Below are 16,530 nucleotides of genomic sequence, written 5' to 3' on the forward strand. Positions count from 1 at the left end.
TCCCTCTTGTTAAGGACCTTCTAAAGACCAGTGTAGGGCACTTGGGTGGTTCAGTGGTTGCACATCTGCCTTGGGCTCAGATCCTGATCCTGGAGTCCTGGGATCAAGCCTGCTTCTCCCTCTGCCTCTGCCTCTGCCTCTCTCAGTGTCTCTCATGAATAAATAAAAAAAAAATCTTAAAAAAAAAAAAAAAAAAAAAGACTCATGCAGGGGCGCCTGGGTGGCCCAGTCAGTTTAACAACTGCCTTCAGGTGAGGTTTTGATCCCAGGGTCCTGGGATCAAGCTGCACATTGGGCTCCCTGCTCAGCGGGGAGCCTGCTTCTCCCTCTGCCCCTCTCTGCTGCTTGTGCCCATGCTCTTAAATAAATAAATAAATAAATAAATAAATAAATAAATCTAAATAAAAAAAATAAAAAAAAAAAAGACCAGTGTGGTTACATTGGACCCACCCAGAAAATCAGAATTATCTTCCCATCTCAAGATCCTTCACTTAATCACAGCTGCACAGTCCCTTTCACTCTGGAAGGTAAAAATTTACAGGTTCTGAGGACGTGGATGTATATGGGGAGGAGGGTGCATTTTTCAGCTGACTCCAGAGGGTGGTTGGCAATTCAAATAGGTGTGGGAGGAAGACCTGGCTGAGAAGTCAGTGTTCGCAGACATGAGGGGACCAAGGCCATGGGCTACGGTGGCCTCAGGGCAGAGGCTTCAGAAGAACAGTGAGCATAAGGCCTGCAGCTGGTGTGTCCCTGGCATGGCCCAGTGAGCCCAGACAGGCCTGTATAGCTCGGCTGGGTGGGGAGAGGGACAACGGTGGAACATGAGGTCACAGAGGCGAGGGGCATAGGCCCTAAGAGGGCCATTGGGCAAGGACCTGGGCTTTTACTCTGGGTTGGTGGGAGCCAGGAGGCTTCTGAGCAGAGGAGGGACAGGATCTGGTGTTCATAAGCTTTCTCTGGATACCAGGTGGGATATCACCCGTTTGGGGCAGGAGCAGAAGATGGGAGGCCTGCTGGGGAACTGTTGCAGGGCCCCGGAGTGAGAGAGGCTGGCGACTTGGGCCAGAGGCTGTGATGTGTCCCTAGATTCTCCTTCAGGACCAGACATGTGCTCCCTGCTGCTGGGAGGGCTGGTGCAGGAAGATCTTGGCGGAGTCCTTCTCCAGGGAATGCCCTTGGCCAAAGGGAGCTGCCTTGTTTGAGGTTACTCTCCCACCCCAGAAAGCAGACTTTTCCAAAAACTGGTAAGTACAGGGAGATAAAGATTCAGCCCTCTGGACTCAATTTAGTGTGGCTATGAAAGGACATCTTAGCTCCAGATCTCACAGGATTAACTGCAGGGCCACACTTAGAGTGTGTGGGTCCCAGGTAAATGGGTGCATGAGCGCACCTAGAACGTGTGGGCTTGGGTAAATGTGTGCCTGCCGGCACACATGCAGGGTCTCTGTCCACATAAACAATTTGTTTAAAAAATGTATTTCAAGATTCATAGGCCCATGTAAGGTATAGTAATTTATCTTTGAAGGTATAGAATAATGGGTAGAGAAGAGGTATTTAGATATTTTTTGTCCAATCTGAGCACATAAAGTTTCTTCATAGAGTCCTGGCTCCATCACTCCCTGGTCAGAGCCATATTATACACGAAAAATGGAACAAACCATTCCCATGTGAAAACTATCAACATATCGTCCACTTATGGCTCTGTTCATTCACTTAGCAAGTGTTGATCATGTACCTTTGCACATACCCCCAAGACACAGCAGTGAACAAGATAGATATGATCCATCTGTTCTCAAGAAGTTCCAGTTTATAAGGATAGACAATATACAGCTAAATGAATAAATATATGGAAAACTTCAGACTATGAGAAATGTAGGAGTAGAAACAGAATGGGGGGTAACCAGTAGTGGGGAGCGGGGCCACTGTCTCATTTTGGGTGGTCTGGGAGGGCCTTTCTGAGGAGGTGGCATGCAGGCTGAGAGTCCTGAAGGATGAGAACGTGCTGCTGTGGGAGATCTGAGGGAATGGTGTGCCAGGCAGGGGGAACAGCACATGCAAAGGCCCAGAGAAGGAAACAGGGCCTGAGAATTGAAGGACCAGAAATGAGGCCAGTGTGCATGAGGCATAAGGCATTAATAAGGGTGGCTGGAGACAGGGACACGGAGGGACTCCTCGCAAAGCATCGAGTGGGATAGAAGGAGAAGGAAACCGTGGTGTCATTATTACTACAATGACAGTGGGCTTTGTGTTCAGCCCGATGCGCCAGAGACCTTCAGAGACCTCCAGAGACCTTCCCATTATTCCAGCTCAAGAACAGCCCTAACCTTCTCCCTTAAATCTATCAGCTGCAGCAGGTTGGCTCTGCTGGCTGCAACCCGCTCTCTGTTTATCAAAGGCTCTTGCAGGCACATTAAAACATATCAACCCGGCCCCCAGCAGAGGAGTCACAGAGAGCTTCGAATCAAAAGGAGCTGCTGATCATCATTACTCTAAGATACGCCTGCTTTCTCTTTGTTAAGGAATTAGACACAATACTTTAATCTTCAAAAACAGGTAAATAAAACTTGATCTCTCTATCGAATCAGGACCCTCAGGGAAATACATGTTTTACAGTTCCGGCATTTTGGCCAATATTTCCACATTCCCTTTTGTTTGTGTAAAGGGTTAGACTTTGCAAAAATATTTTCTCATGCACAAGTTCATTTGTACTCGTTGAAATGTGTGGAAGGTATTTCCATGTCGCACATATTTATAATTCTTTTCTAGATGAGATAAAAAAAAAAGAAAGAAAAGAAAATGCCTGCAAATCCTCAATTGTACGTACTTTCTGGTAAGCACGATGACTCACTTTTGCATTTTTTCCCTCGTTTCCCATTTCGTCCCCCCCCCCCCTTCTCCATAGTGTATGTTTAACACTACAAACCAGTGCTCCCACCGCTTTCATTCATGAGCATGTGGTGGGGGCATCTGTGATTTTTGTCCACCCAGCATCCACTCCTCCTCCTTCTGGCAGCTGTGCCCTGATTTTATTTTGGGCAAGCGATCCCTCCTCTTTTCAATCCACTAGCCTCCAGTTCTAGATTTGGCCTCGTGCCCCAGGCCTCAACAATCAGAATGTTCTCCTTCTTCGCCCCCACCCACATTCTGTTAGGTCAAAGTGGTTCCTGGGTGGCAAATGGAATTCAATGCCAGACTTGGTTTGATTTACTGGAAAGAATCTCTCTCTTTTCTCAGGACTTGTTTCTGTGAGGCTGTGAGCCAGGCCACAGAACAGAAAGGTCCTGTTTGTGTGTGAGGTCAAGGCAGAGGAAATCAGCCAAGAATTTGGAGAGAAATGAAGCCTTGTAGACATTATTAGCACTCCTGGATCCAGCCATGCCTGAAATCATTACTCCTGGAGCAGGCTTTCTCAACCTTGGAACTGTTTTACAGTTCTGGACTGGATCTTACTTTGTGTGGGGGACTGTCCTGTACATTATAGGGCATTTAACAACATCCTTGGCCTCTACCCACTAGATAGCATGTGGCACACTCTCTCTTACCCCCTCCTCTGCCCCCAGTGACAACCCCAAAAGTCTCCAGACATTGCCAAATAGTCTTGGAGGTGTGTATGTAAAATTACCTCCATTAACAATCACTGCCTTAGCCTGTCCATAGTTATGTAGGTCAATAAATGTCCTTTTTTCACTTATGCTTGTTTGAGTTGGGTTTCCATGCTTGTCTCCAAGGGGAACCCTTTACCTTTAGGATGCAGGGTGACACCCAAAGAAGGGTGGCCAGATGGCCGCCCCGAGTGATGGGGAGCCTTGCTGCCAAGAAGCCACTTCAGTCTGCAGCTATATCCTGAGGGCTGAGACCGGGAGCCTCAGAACTCACCTGCCTGTGTGATGAGAAACTGTCTCATGACCGCCTCCCAGGAAGACAGGCTGGGGGCACCTCAGCACAACTTGCCATCCTCTCACGTTCCAGGAGGGTCCCAAGACATTCTGCCAAAACTCAGATGAGCTGCAGTGGTCCCCTGGGGAGGCCGTGCAAATGCATGCAGGACCCCCAGGGTGCCACGGTGCATTTGCTTCCTGCAGCAATTATGAAAATAAGGGGTGATTAAAACTACATTTTGCCACTATAATAAGCAGTCCCAAACTCATACGGGGCTTCAATCATCTGCAAAGAAAACAGGGCAAAAACATCACCGACTCAAGTAGATATTTCCAAATTTCTAAATAGTTGGCATTTTCAAGGCCAAACATCCGAGACTCTTGGTTATTAATTTCCGTAGCTAGAGCAGACACTTGGCGACAAGCTGACTTTGGTCACTGTCTCAGAGCAGGGTTGGGGAGGGCTGCCCTACTCACAGCTGAATCCATATCTTGCTCAGAAATTCTCACCCTTCCCACACTCCCCCAGCCCCATGGGGACCTCTATGTGTACACAACAATGATGCAGGCATCCTGGCCCTTGGAGGTTTCCTCTGAGAGCTGGTCCCCCCGAGGAACGTTCCGGCACTCTGTTGTTCTCACTTGAGATGATGCTGGAGGTGTGATGCTGGCCTTGTCTTAGGCCCAGAGAACCCAAGATTGAGAAGGAAAAGGAGGGCATGTCAATAGGGAGGCCGGGAGCCAGGACTTGGAGGCAGAGGCTCATTCCCAGGCTTTGGGAAGAAGGAGGAGAGCTGAGACTCTGGGACCCACTTCAGACTTTAAGGTTTCCTTTTCCTCCAGCGAAGATCCAAATTCACACCATCCCTGAGGAGAGAGAGGTCAAGGGCTTCCAGGCTGTCCTTGGCTGGGGACCCCCAGGTTCACCACTTCCTTGATCTTGAAGTAAATTCAAGACTCAGTGCGGGGATGGAGGGGGAGCGCCTGGGTGGCTCAGTTGGTTAAACGTCTGCCTTTGGCTTAAGTCATGATCTCAGGGTCTTGAGATCGAGCTCTGCATTGAGTTCCCTGCTCAGCTCCTCTGCCTCTCCCCCTGCTCATGCTCTCTCTCACACACATGCTCTCTTTCTTCCAAATAAATAAACAAAATCTTATAAATAAATAAATAAATAAATAAATAAATAAATAAATAAATAAATAATTCAGGACTGGGGCTAAGTTGAGGCAGGTCAGGCGTTGGCCTTGGGACCAAAAATGTGGGGCTGCCCCCAAATCTCAGTAATAAAGATAAATATGATTTTAATGCGATCTTTTAAAAATCAAAACGAATGCAAAAAACAATCTGCAATAAACAAAATACCAGATTTTAAAATAGAGACAGGATCTGTTGTTTTATTAGGAGCTGACATTTGACATATATGCCTCTAACTTCCTGATCGATTGCTAAACCAGTCCTATTTTTAAATATTATGATGAGACCCATGGCTTATTCAATAAATAAAAGCCCTAACCAGTCAATTTATATCAGAAACAAATCGTGATTTTTTTTTTTTCTGAAACAGCTGACCCGGATTTTCACAATTTTTTATGATCCGAATAGATATGATGTTTGAGTCATTCATTGACAGAAATGCCCAAGTGAGTTGGTTGACAATAGGAACAATCAAAACAATTAAACCTTAATCTCAGTGGCCAACCATTTAGGGTTTGTAAATCCAGCTATCAAAATTCTTACAGTGAACTCAGGATCATCACGCCCTCTGTCCCACAGGACCCTCCTCAAGTGAAATGAGGAGTATTTCTCAGGTCTGCAGAAACCCAGAGAAGGAAACTCACTTTATGATCTGAAGGGAGATGAAAAGCTTATTTTAACAGCGCATTTCAAATGCATTCTGTGCTCATGACAGAGGCATCCAAGTACCTATATCATTTAGAAAGCTGCAGGAGGGCGAATAATGAATGTGGAATATGCGAACGATTCATTTTGCTTTTTAAAAAATGCAACCGAGCCACAGAAGGCTTCACAAAAGATCTACAGACAAAATAAAACCTCGCTGTTTGCAAAGTCAAAGCAGTAAAGAGATGATTAAGCAAAAACAAACCTGAGATTTAACCTTAACAGAATTGAACATTTTAATTTTTTAAAAGGTGGAGAAAATGCCATAAAAGGGTGTCGGCCGGTTAAGGAAACTGCTATGAAAATGAGAATGATGTGCTCTGAGCTGTTCACAGCTCTGTCCCCAGAGTGTGAAATTAGCGACTCAGACGGATTTCACAGGCACTTCGGGGGAGCGTGGCGCTGTGGCGGCGGATTTGCGACAGGGACCTCCCCGCCAAGTCCTGCCCACTTGCAAGCTGCTGTCGCTATTCATGCAAAGCACAGATAATCCTGAGTGTCTGGAGCGTTTTGCATTTATATTGAATGCAGCCTCTCCTTCCGTGGGAGTGAGTCTAGCCCATGGGTGGAGTGCCCGGAGGAAGCGTCGCAAGACTAACATTCTCACCAAAATCCTATTTTCTCTTTTAAGAAAATCTCCATCCATATGGATTACATTTGTTGGAAATGTTGGGGAAATATATATAAAATAAGAATATGGTTAAAAACGTTAAACCTTAAAATATCTCCAAGGGGAGCAAGGAATTCTGAGTCTGAGTTTTAGGTCTGGACCGATGGATGGTGCCGTCTCCGTCACACCAGGGTCTGGAGAGTGGGTTTGGGGGAGATGGAACAGAGAAGAGAAACCTCGGGGAACAGTGAGTGGGAGGAGGGGTTTTTCCTGATTCTCTTCCTGTCTGTCTTGGTTTCATCCAGGTGGTTTTACACAGCAACCGAACACATGTGGGATTATTCCTTGTCACACTGTCGCCTTGTCTCGGTAAATGGATAGAACCCAGCTTGGCACCAGATAAAGGGATTTTTATCCAGATATCCAGATATCCCCAGATAAAGGGATTTTTCTTAAACTCAGCTAACAGGCCCCAGAATTCAGTTACCCCAATAACCAAAGAAAACAATTGTCTCAGGAGAAAACCTTAGTCGTTTTGGCATCTCTCGAAGCACTTTGGACTGTTTTATTGACTAACTCTTGGGAGCGTTATATTTTCTAAACATAACCCGATGTCAATCATTAACACATCACTTCCCTTTCAAATGCAGCGTTCTCCCTTTTATGGCTTCCTTGCTGTTGGCAGGTGTTTGACACCTCCCAGACACGGTCTGAACTTTGAACAGTCTTATGGAAAATTTGAGATGGTGTTAAGAACCGGCTCCCAGCTCTCCCACACACACCGTGGCAACCTCGTACTAACATTGGCTTAAACAGTTACAAAGCATGTTGGCGCCCGTCATTCAACAGGTGAGTCAGCGATCCAAGGAGGTCTCCAAGGACCGGACCCTTTCCATCTCGGCTGTGGTCTTCTGGGTGGGCTTTTGGGTGAGGCTGGAGACCCTCCTCGGTATCGAAGGTCACTGGGTTCAGAAGAAACCATACGGCGAAGAAAGGTTTGGAAGCTTTCTCAGGGGAGCAAGCAGGGAGTTTTCTAGAAAACTCTGGCAAAACATTTCTGGAATCTTCTTGGCCCCAACTGCATTGTATGTGTGCTCTTGACCAAATCACTGCCAAGGGAAATGGATGGGTTTACCCTCAGACCAGTGCTCTTGTTGGTGAGGGGGATGAGGTAGGGTCAGTTCCTTGGAGTCCCATGGGAGGTGAGGGGAGCAGGAGGTTCCTGAGAAGTCAAGGACCTTTTTTGGGAGGATGGGTCGCGGATGTAGTAGGCAGTCGGCAATTCCCACTGCTGTCCTGGAAAAACCCACCACCTCCCCTCCACTACCCTGACTGAGGGAAAACTGTTTTCTTCTCACTCACCGCTCACACCAAACACCTCTGTGACCAGATGTGTGCACTTCTTCCCACACCAGCCAATTCTGTGACCCCAGCTGGGTGTCCTCTCATTCAGTTCAGGTCTGACACTGTCTCCCTGGAGTTAGAATCAGACCCTGCAGGTTAAGGGCTCGGTCTCCCCAGCCCATCCTCATTTCGGATCCCAGTCACGAGTCCCAGGCTGTCCCTTGTACTTCTGGCTGACAGGCTATAATTTGGGGTTCCCACGACCTCCTCCCTGAATTTGATAATTTGCAGCTCATAGAACTCAGGGGAAAATACTTCCTTTTGTTTACTGGTTTGTTATAAAGGACATAGTAAAGAATACAGATGAACAGTGAGGTGAAGAGACATGTAAAGAGTGGTCTGGAAAGGTCCTGAGTGTGGGTGCTTATGTCACTGTGGAGTTGGGGTACATCACTCCCCAGTGTGTGCATGTGTTCACCAACCCAGATGCTCTCTGAACCCCATAGTTTAGGGATTTTTATGGAGGCTTCATCACTTGGGCATGACCCATCATTAGCTCAGGCTGATGACACCTAATCTCAGCTTGGTCTTTCTGGTGACCAGCTGCCATCCAGGAGGCCACCAAGAGTCACCTCATTAGAACAGAAGGTGTTCCTATCACCCAAGAAATTCCAAGGGATTTAGGAGCCCTGTGTCAGAAACAAGTTCAAAGGCCAAATATTAGGGCAAACCAGGGGCACATCTTCAAATACCCCTTCTTCCCTAAGGATTGTTGTCTGATACTCAAAAATAATTTCACAGATGTGGAAAGGGAGACACAGAGAAAAGCAATAACCCATCCACGTCCCCATAGCCAGCGAGCGACAGAGCCAAGCTTCAATTCCCTGCAGCTTCCCTCATGACCCCTGTCCTTCCTCCTCTGCAGTAGGAGGTAAGAAGTACCCTGCTTGGGACACTGAGAGCTGAACTGCCTCATGTGGCAGCATGTCGGCAGCCAGTGTTTGAAGCTGTCAGAAGTAGATGTGGACCAAAGGTGCCTCCCATGCATTGGTGGTGGGAGTGTAAAATGGTACAGTCACTTTGAAAAACTTTTGCAGTTTTAGAAAATTAAAATGCACATCTGTTCTCTAACCCAGGAATTCCACCCCTGGGTGTGTATGCAAGAGGCATGAAAACACATCCACAGAAAGGTAGGAACAAGAGCACTCATAGCACCTCTTTCCATAATGGCCCCAAACTGGAAACAACCCAAGTGTCCATCAATAGGAAAATTGATAAACAAACAGTAGGATATCCATACAGTGGAGTACTACTCAGCAGTAAAAAGGGACCCACTCCCGAAGCTTGCCACAACATGGGTAAGTGTTATTATTATTATAATTTTTAAAAAGATTTTATTTATTTATTCATTAGAGACACACAGAGAGAGGCAGAGACATAGGCAGGGGGAGAAGCAGGCTCCCTGTGGGGAGCCCCATGTGGGACTCGATCTCAGGACTCCGGGATCGCTACCTGAGCCAAAGGCAGATGCTCAACCACTGAGCCAACCAGGCATCCCAGGAAGGGTTATTATTAATTAGATGTGTTGCTTTCAGAAGTATCTAAGTTCAGAAGCCACCAGAAAGGGTTGATTCTGAGTGTGTACTGGAGGTCAGGAGGCAGGGACCAAGGACGAATACTATGTTCTCAACCTTTCTGTAATTTTGGTAATTAGAAAAATCATGTACTATTTAATTTAATGAAACTTAAAGGGTCTCCTTCTCTCTGCCCATTGACCTTCAGTTAAGACTTCAGGTATGTAACTGGAAGCCCCACTTACTCAAGTTCAACTGGGATATTTAGAGTCCAATTTGGGGAAAATAGAGAGCAAACCTATAGAACTACACAACTCAGTCCAGAGCCCATGAAATTAATCATCTAAGTGACCAGGACTTGCTGGGTCTGGCCTGAGAGTGGCTCAGCAGAAGTGGCTCATTCCCAGGGAGAGACACGATGGGGGCATCTCATATGAAAATGACTTTGAAGCTGAAGCCCCTACACCCACAGGTCACCTGTGGCCCCAGAGGGATGCCACCGCCAGCCCTCAGCCAGGAGCCCGTAAATGAACTAGAAAAGTGAGTAAAGGAAGGTGTGCTGTTTTACATGAATTAAGAATTCATGCATGCTGATTGGCATTGCAGTCTCTGGAGGAATTCAAAATGCAAATGAAAACAACCTTTGCTGAACCAGTCCTCCCTGCTTCGAGAAAGCTCCAGACAGTGAATCCAGAACTTAAAAAATAAGAGACAGAAAGAAAAAATTAGAGGTTTGCCACTCGTATTACATAAGTATTTATCATGTTCAAAGAAGCAGAACTTGGAATGTGATTTGTTTTACAGAAATCCGATTTAGACACGTCTTTCCATAACTTTTCTAAGGCCTGTCTGTGGTTGTTAACCTGCCCGTTGTCTGGGTCCCGCCCACCTGGCTGTGCTCAAGCTCCCTGGGGGATGGGATCCCCAACGTGCAGTGTCGCACCTGCCACATGTTAGGAATCTAGGAGATGCATCTTGTGGGAAGGGTGAGTGAAAGGTTTATTTATCCCAAGTTGCTTTTTTTCCATTTGGTTTCCAAGGACTATATTATTAATATTTTAGGTAGATATTCCAGTAAGACTTGGGTAATCTTTCATGGTTTTTTTTTTGTTTGTTGTCGGTTGACTTTGTTTTGCTTTGGGATCAGAACTCTGCAAGCAGCAGAAACCTACTGTAGTTGCCAGAATACACATGCTTCAAGTGTTTTTGATGTTTTGATCGCCCTGCTTAAGACATGAATTTAAGACACAGCTTCTGAGAGAGAGAACAGGTTGTCTAGACTTGGGTCAGTGGCCACCACTTGAGGGGACCAGGCGCTTTGGTTGGCAGGTCCTCCAGGCTGTATCCAGTAGTGAAAAGTTTTGTTCCCACAAAAGAAATGGAAGCTGTTATTGGAGAAAGAGAAAAATCCGATGGCAGAATTGCATGGAAACAGTGGTTCTCAACCCTACCGCCTAACTCAGCACCTGCCTTTATACAAATATCGTATAACGCTGCTCTACGCCCCTGAAATGAAAGTCATGAGTAACATGACCTACCTATACACATAATTTAAAAAATTAGAATATCGTCCTGGCCATAATATCAGGGAGAAAGAAAAGGAACCGAACTTAGAGAATATTGCTTATAATAAAAATAATAAAACAGTAGAACTATACAAAATTAAAGGATAATAAATATGCCCCCAGGAGCAGCTATACTATAAGATTTAAAGAATCCGTGAGATGTTTGCCTCTGCTGTTGATGAGTAAGTGGATTTAAAAGCAGCAAGATAGGGGCACCTGGGTGGCTCGGTTGGTTAAGTGTCCAACTCTTGATTTTGGCTTGGGTCATGATCTTAGGGTCGTGGGATTGGGGTCACTTCTCTGTGCTGCACGTGGAGCCCGCTTTAGAGTCTCTCTCTCTGTCTCCCTCTTCCTCTGCCCCTTCTCCCCACAACCCCGTATGGGCTCTTTCTCTCTTCCTCTCAAAGAGAGAGACAGAGACAGAGACAGAGAGACAGAGAAGCAAAACAATCAGGAGCCAGCCTGTACAAGAAATGTTTGAAATGAAAGGGCAGATGAGGGGTGGGCATTGGAGTAAAACCTATTCGATGTACATTAACAGGTGTAAGACCTTTGGGTTCCTAGGTTTGAAGCTCAGTTAATTATAAACAGGGCTCTTACGGGAAGATCCAGAAAGACATTTAAAAGTCATAGGGGATGTAGGGGGACTGTGTTGCATGTGGCAGGAGTTGTAGCATCGCTGGGCTCCTGTCCACTAAATATTAGTAGCCCCTGTAAGGAAAGCTTGGGAAAGATTTTGAAATTTAGTGAGTGTCTTAAGTAGCTCATCAACCTAGGTGATCATCCCCTTCCCTTGTCTTTGACCAGGCTATTTTACAATTCTGGAAAGATAAGATTAATTTGTGGCAAACTGATAGTAATGCAAATCATTCCTATCCGTAGAAAACCATGTTATGTCCAGTGGGGGTTTAATCGACTTCTTCCACTGTTATGGGAGAAGCCAATTTTACGTGTATTAATGAAATTCATTTCAACATTCCTAATGATCTACAAATAAATGTGTTTGCACTTTGGATTTTTCTTTGACTTGGTTTGAACTTTTCTGGTTCCTCCATTCATTACTGAGTTAAATAAAACCTTTGACACGTTCATTGAATATTTGTATGACAGCCATGATTTTACCTTTTTTTAAAAAAAGTATTCTTTTACAATCCCCATCCTTGTGCAACCCAAAATTAAAAAAGTTGTGCAACCCCTCAACTTTTCAAACTCCCCGTAAGACAATACTATACACATTGAGTCACTGTGTTAACACACACACACACACACACACACACACACAGAAATGCCAAACCTAAGGAAACCTAATCCATATTCTCTGATCTCTACCCTGTGGCCACGTGGCGCAATAGTTGACTGAGTGATACATTGCTCCTGCTTCACAAATCTCCCACTTTGGGTTTTTAGGGTTTGAAGGCTCAGCCTCAGGGTGAGGTCCTTGAGATCACACTTTGTTCAAAGCCATTTTGATTTAACCAACATCCTCAGCTTTTTGGCTCTTGTATGAGGAAGATCACAACTCGAGATGACCCACCACCCTTCGGCATTAATGTGAAAGGGAATTACATCCTGTGTAATTCTAATCTTCTCGGCCACGGTTGTTTTCTTGGTGTCATGGGGCTATTTCTAAGAATCAAAAGGAAAATTAAGGAGAAAATCCGAGAAGACCACCCCTTAGTCTCAAATCCTGTTAAATCTTCAACAAAACCGAACTCACCAGGGCTTGACGAAATAAGCTCGTACGCAGAGAAGGGCACGGTCGTGGTGGGGAGACTCTGCAGCTTTCTTCATAATCCCAGTTCTTTCCATCTGGACAACAGCAGACAGGGAGGGGTTCCCAGTTGCCCAGTTTTCTGTCGGGCTGTGTGGAACGGAAGCGACTATGCTTTGATCTCCGGACTCAGCACTCATTTCCCTAACCCTGGTCCTTGTAAGAGCAAGGGACAGAAATCATCACCGAAGCCTTGCCGCAGAGCATGGAAGGGGCTTGGCCATTTTTCTGTTCTGGTGCTTAAATGGATTGTACTGACAGATTAGGGTCATGCCAAGAGACCAGGAGGTCGGGGTAGGGAGGATGAGATCTTCTTCCTAAAATCCTTATACTCCTATCAAAATAGGACACATTGCTAACATAGAATAGGGCATCTGTCTAAAGGGCTCTTCTGAGAAATTTTATGATACTAGGATAGTAATTGCAGTCAAATATTCAAATATTACAAAATACTCCAAAGTGTAATTTGAGCACATGACAGTGTACGACTAATACATTAGTTCCCATACATTGTACAGGTGCATCCCTCTTTGCACCCCACCTCGTTCAGGCTGCGTGAACACATGCCACCCCCCTTCATTCAGGTGGCTTACCTTCTCCCTGGTGAGACCACCCTTGACCACCCATCGAAAATAATGCCTTCACCCTCTCTGCCTTCTTTTGCACTTTACTTTCTCCATAGCACTTTTTCACTTCTTGATGCTATATTGCATTTCTATTTCTTAAAAGATTTTATTTTTTATTTGACAGAAAAAGAGGGAAGAGGGGCAGAGGGAGAGGGAGAGAATCTCATGCAGACTCCATGCTGAGTGTGGAGCCTGACTCGGGGCTTGATCTCATGACCTTGAGGTCAGGACCTGAGCCAAAACCAAACCAAGAGGCAGACCTCAACTGACTGTGCCACCCAGATGCGAGCACTTTCTTTCTCTTTCTTTCTTTCTTTCTTTCTTTCTTTCTTTCTTTCTTTCTTTCTTTCTTTCTTTCTTTCTTTCTTTCTTTCTTCATTGTTATTCTTCCCATTAAAAGATCAGGTCACAGCAGGGATTTTGTTCTATCCACTGTTTTAACTCTGGTGCCTAGAGCAGACCTTGGCGCCTTGTAGGTCCTCAGCCAGTATTTGCTGGATGAACATGCCTCTACCATTCTTTAAAGCACCCATCTAGACTCATCTCTGTCTTGAGCCTTTTGGGGTGCCCTTGAGAGTCAGTCTTCTTTTCTCAATAGCCTCATTATATTCTTGCATCTGGCACATGTTTTTTGAGCTTCTTGGTGTGAGCTTTTAGCTTTACCAGGGGGCTGGATTGGGAAGAGAACAGAATCCCTTCCTCATGGAGCTGCCATTCCCATGGGGAAAAATGGGAGCTAAACATGTTGCTGGTAACTCTGTCTAGTTCTTAGATGCCCCTGTACCTCATCGTATAGTTACTTTGATCATTTGGTCAAAAAACATTTGTGTGTGTGTGTGTGTGTGTGTGTGTGTGTGTGTGTGTAGAAAGGGTTTACCACTTGTCAGAGACTGAGCCAGGCATAGGCAATCTGAAAAGTGAATAAATGATCAAAATTAACTTTAAAGGACTCACAGTATACTGAGCAGAGAGGTAGTGAGGCAAACAGGGCCATAGTAATAGCAGTGATGTGAGGGATGTGCTAAAGCAGAGGGAGTGGGGTCAGATTCTAGGCTGTGGATGGTACTGAAATAACCAGGGAGAAATCAGAGAAGACTTCACAGAAGAGGTGACAGATGTAGAAGAATGAGTAGGAGTTCACTCTGAGAAGTGACACTGAGGGAAAGGCATTTGGGCAGAGGGAACAGTCAATGCAAAGGCCTAGAGGCCAAAGAGCTGCTGATGACCAAAGAAAGTGGCCAAATTTTCTAAATGATGGCTCCACTCCTCATGTCCCAATCCAATCCTGAGTTATCTTTTGAGAGCTGTCCAAGCGCAGGGCACAGCTGAGGATGCAGAGAAGCACAAAGGACGTCCTCTGACCTCCTGGAGCATTGTCTCACCTGGCAGGCAGCAGGCACGTAAAGAGAAGCAAGAGTGAAAGATCTGATACATGTTCAAGGCATCATTAGATGATCACTGGGCACACATTGTGAATTTGTGCCTGATTCACTTGGTAAGGATAGAGTAGCAAAGTTCATTAGATAGTGGCCAGGTCATTCATTCATTCATTCATTCATTCACAAGTATTTCTTACATTATGTACTCGGCACATCTCTGAGGTGCTTGGGAGAGAGAGGTAAACAGGAAAGATGAGATCCCTGTGCTCATGGAGCTTATACTGAAAATTCATCCCAAATGCAGTGAACAGATGAGTAAAGAAGACCTTTCTAGAAGATGGCAGTGCTATGAAGTAAACACAGCAGGGCAGAGGACTAGCAGGGGTACGAGTGGGGAGCAGGGGCCCCCTTCAGCTACAGGGTCCGGGAGGAAGCCCCTTTCATCCCCATTAGAGCTGAGGCTTGAGCTTGGAGGAAGAGGCAGTGTGTGAAGATGCTGGAAAAGCAGGTGCACAGGCCGGGAGGTGGGACAGCAGAGCCAATGTGGCTGCAGGGGTGGGGAGCACAGAATTGAGGTGGATGAGGTCAGCGGGGCAGCAGATTGGAGCCTCGTAGCCCTGGTGAGGAGACGGGTCTCTTCTCCTTGGGAATGCAATGGACAGGAGCCTTCATTTCCGCAAACTGCCTGGAGGTGTCTTTCTCTCTCTTACTGGGGACACCTGACATGAAGGAAGCCCTCACAACATTTAATTTATTTTAATTTGGACTGTTGAAGCCTATCAAGCTATTCTATTGCCATCCCCAAGGGTCCTCCCCCCTTCCTGCCCTCGACTCTCCCTCGTCCACCTGGTCTGTTCATGCAGTGACAGCTCCCCTCTGACGCTGAGTCCCTAAGCCACCCAATTTCCTGCGTATTATTAAAATGATTAAAACACAAAATCAGAGCACAGCTGTTATCTTTCTCGTTGAGCCACAGAGAAAAGAAACAGGCAGAGAAAAGAAAAAAACACGACCCTGGGACGTTGGATCATATCGGCCCAGCACAGCGAGACAAAAGCTGGCGATCCTCGGGTTGGCATGTGACGGTTCACTGGGCGCTCGGCACAAGGACGCTTTGAAACAATGACACCGCGTGGAGGCTCAATCACCGAGGTCACAGGGGAGCCAGAGAGGGGATCACTTAGCTACGGGCTTAAGTATATCAGCCAACATCTATGGAGCACTTGCGGTGTGCCAGGCCCGCTCTAAGCATGCACTTGTGTTAATCTAATCCTGACATCCGCCCTTGGAGAGGGGCAATGGTATTAGCCATGTCTCACACATGGGGAAACTGAGACCTAGAGTGGTGAGGGAGGCCTTGCTATTTGTCCCACAGCTAGTGAGAGATGGACTCTGCAGCCTGGTAACTGCACACCCTGAATCCGCAAAGCCCTGCACCAGCGGAATACAGCAGATGATGTGCTGGAATGAAGAAAATCTGGATTCCGTGCTCCCCAGCCCCTTCTTGCATAGGATCTCGTACCGCGTAGCTGGGCTGTCACTCGGGGGCTCCCAGTTTCTGGAAAACAGCCTCTCAGAGACTGTTCCTCCCATTCCATGTGGTGGGCTGACACTCTTCCAGTAAATGTTGTCTGCTTCTGACTCCCTGGTGTCTGTGTGCAGGTGCACATATGTGTGTGTGTGTATGTGTGTGCATGTGCATAAGGCAGTTAAGAGCAGGGTGTCCAGAGTCAGGCAGCCTGGGCTTGGGTCCTGGCTCAGCCGCCCCCAGGAACAACCTCAGGAACATTGCTTATGCTCTCTGTGCCTCAGTTTCCTCCTCTGTCACACGGTGACAATCAGCCCCCATCTCGTAGCGTCGATGTGAGGATTAGGTGCATTAGTCC

At 46.3% G+C, this 16,530-nt stretch overlaps 1 long non-coding RNA gene across 1 annotated transcript; it reads left to right on the forward strand.

Moving 5' to 3' along the window:
- Nucleotides 1-7,087: 7,087 nt before the first annotated feature.
- Nucleotides 7,088-16,285, forward strand: LOC119865556. The gene is made up of 2 exons (XR_005377396.1): nucleotides 7,088-7,234; nucleotides 15,621-16,285. It is a non-coding gene; the product is annotated as an uncharacterized LOC119865556 (long non-coding RNA).
- Nucleotides 16,286-16,530: the final 245 nt, after the last annotated feature.

This window comes from Canis lupus, chromosome 24 (genome assembly GCF_011100685.1).
Source record: "Canis lupus familiaris isolate Mischka breed German Shepherd chromosome 24, alternate assembly UU_Cfam_GSD_1.0, whole genome shotgun sequence".
NCBI lineage: Eukaryota > Metazoa > Chordata > Mammalia > Carnivora > Canidae > Canis > Canis lupus.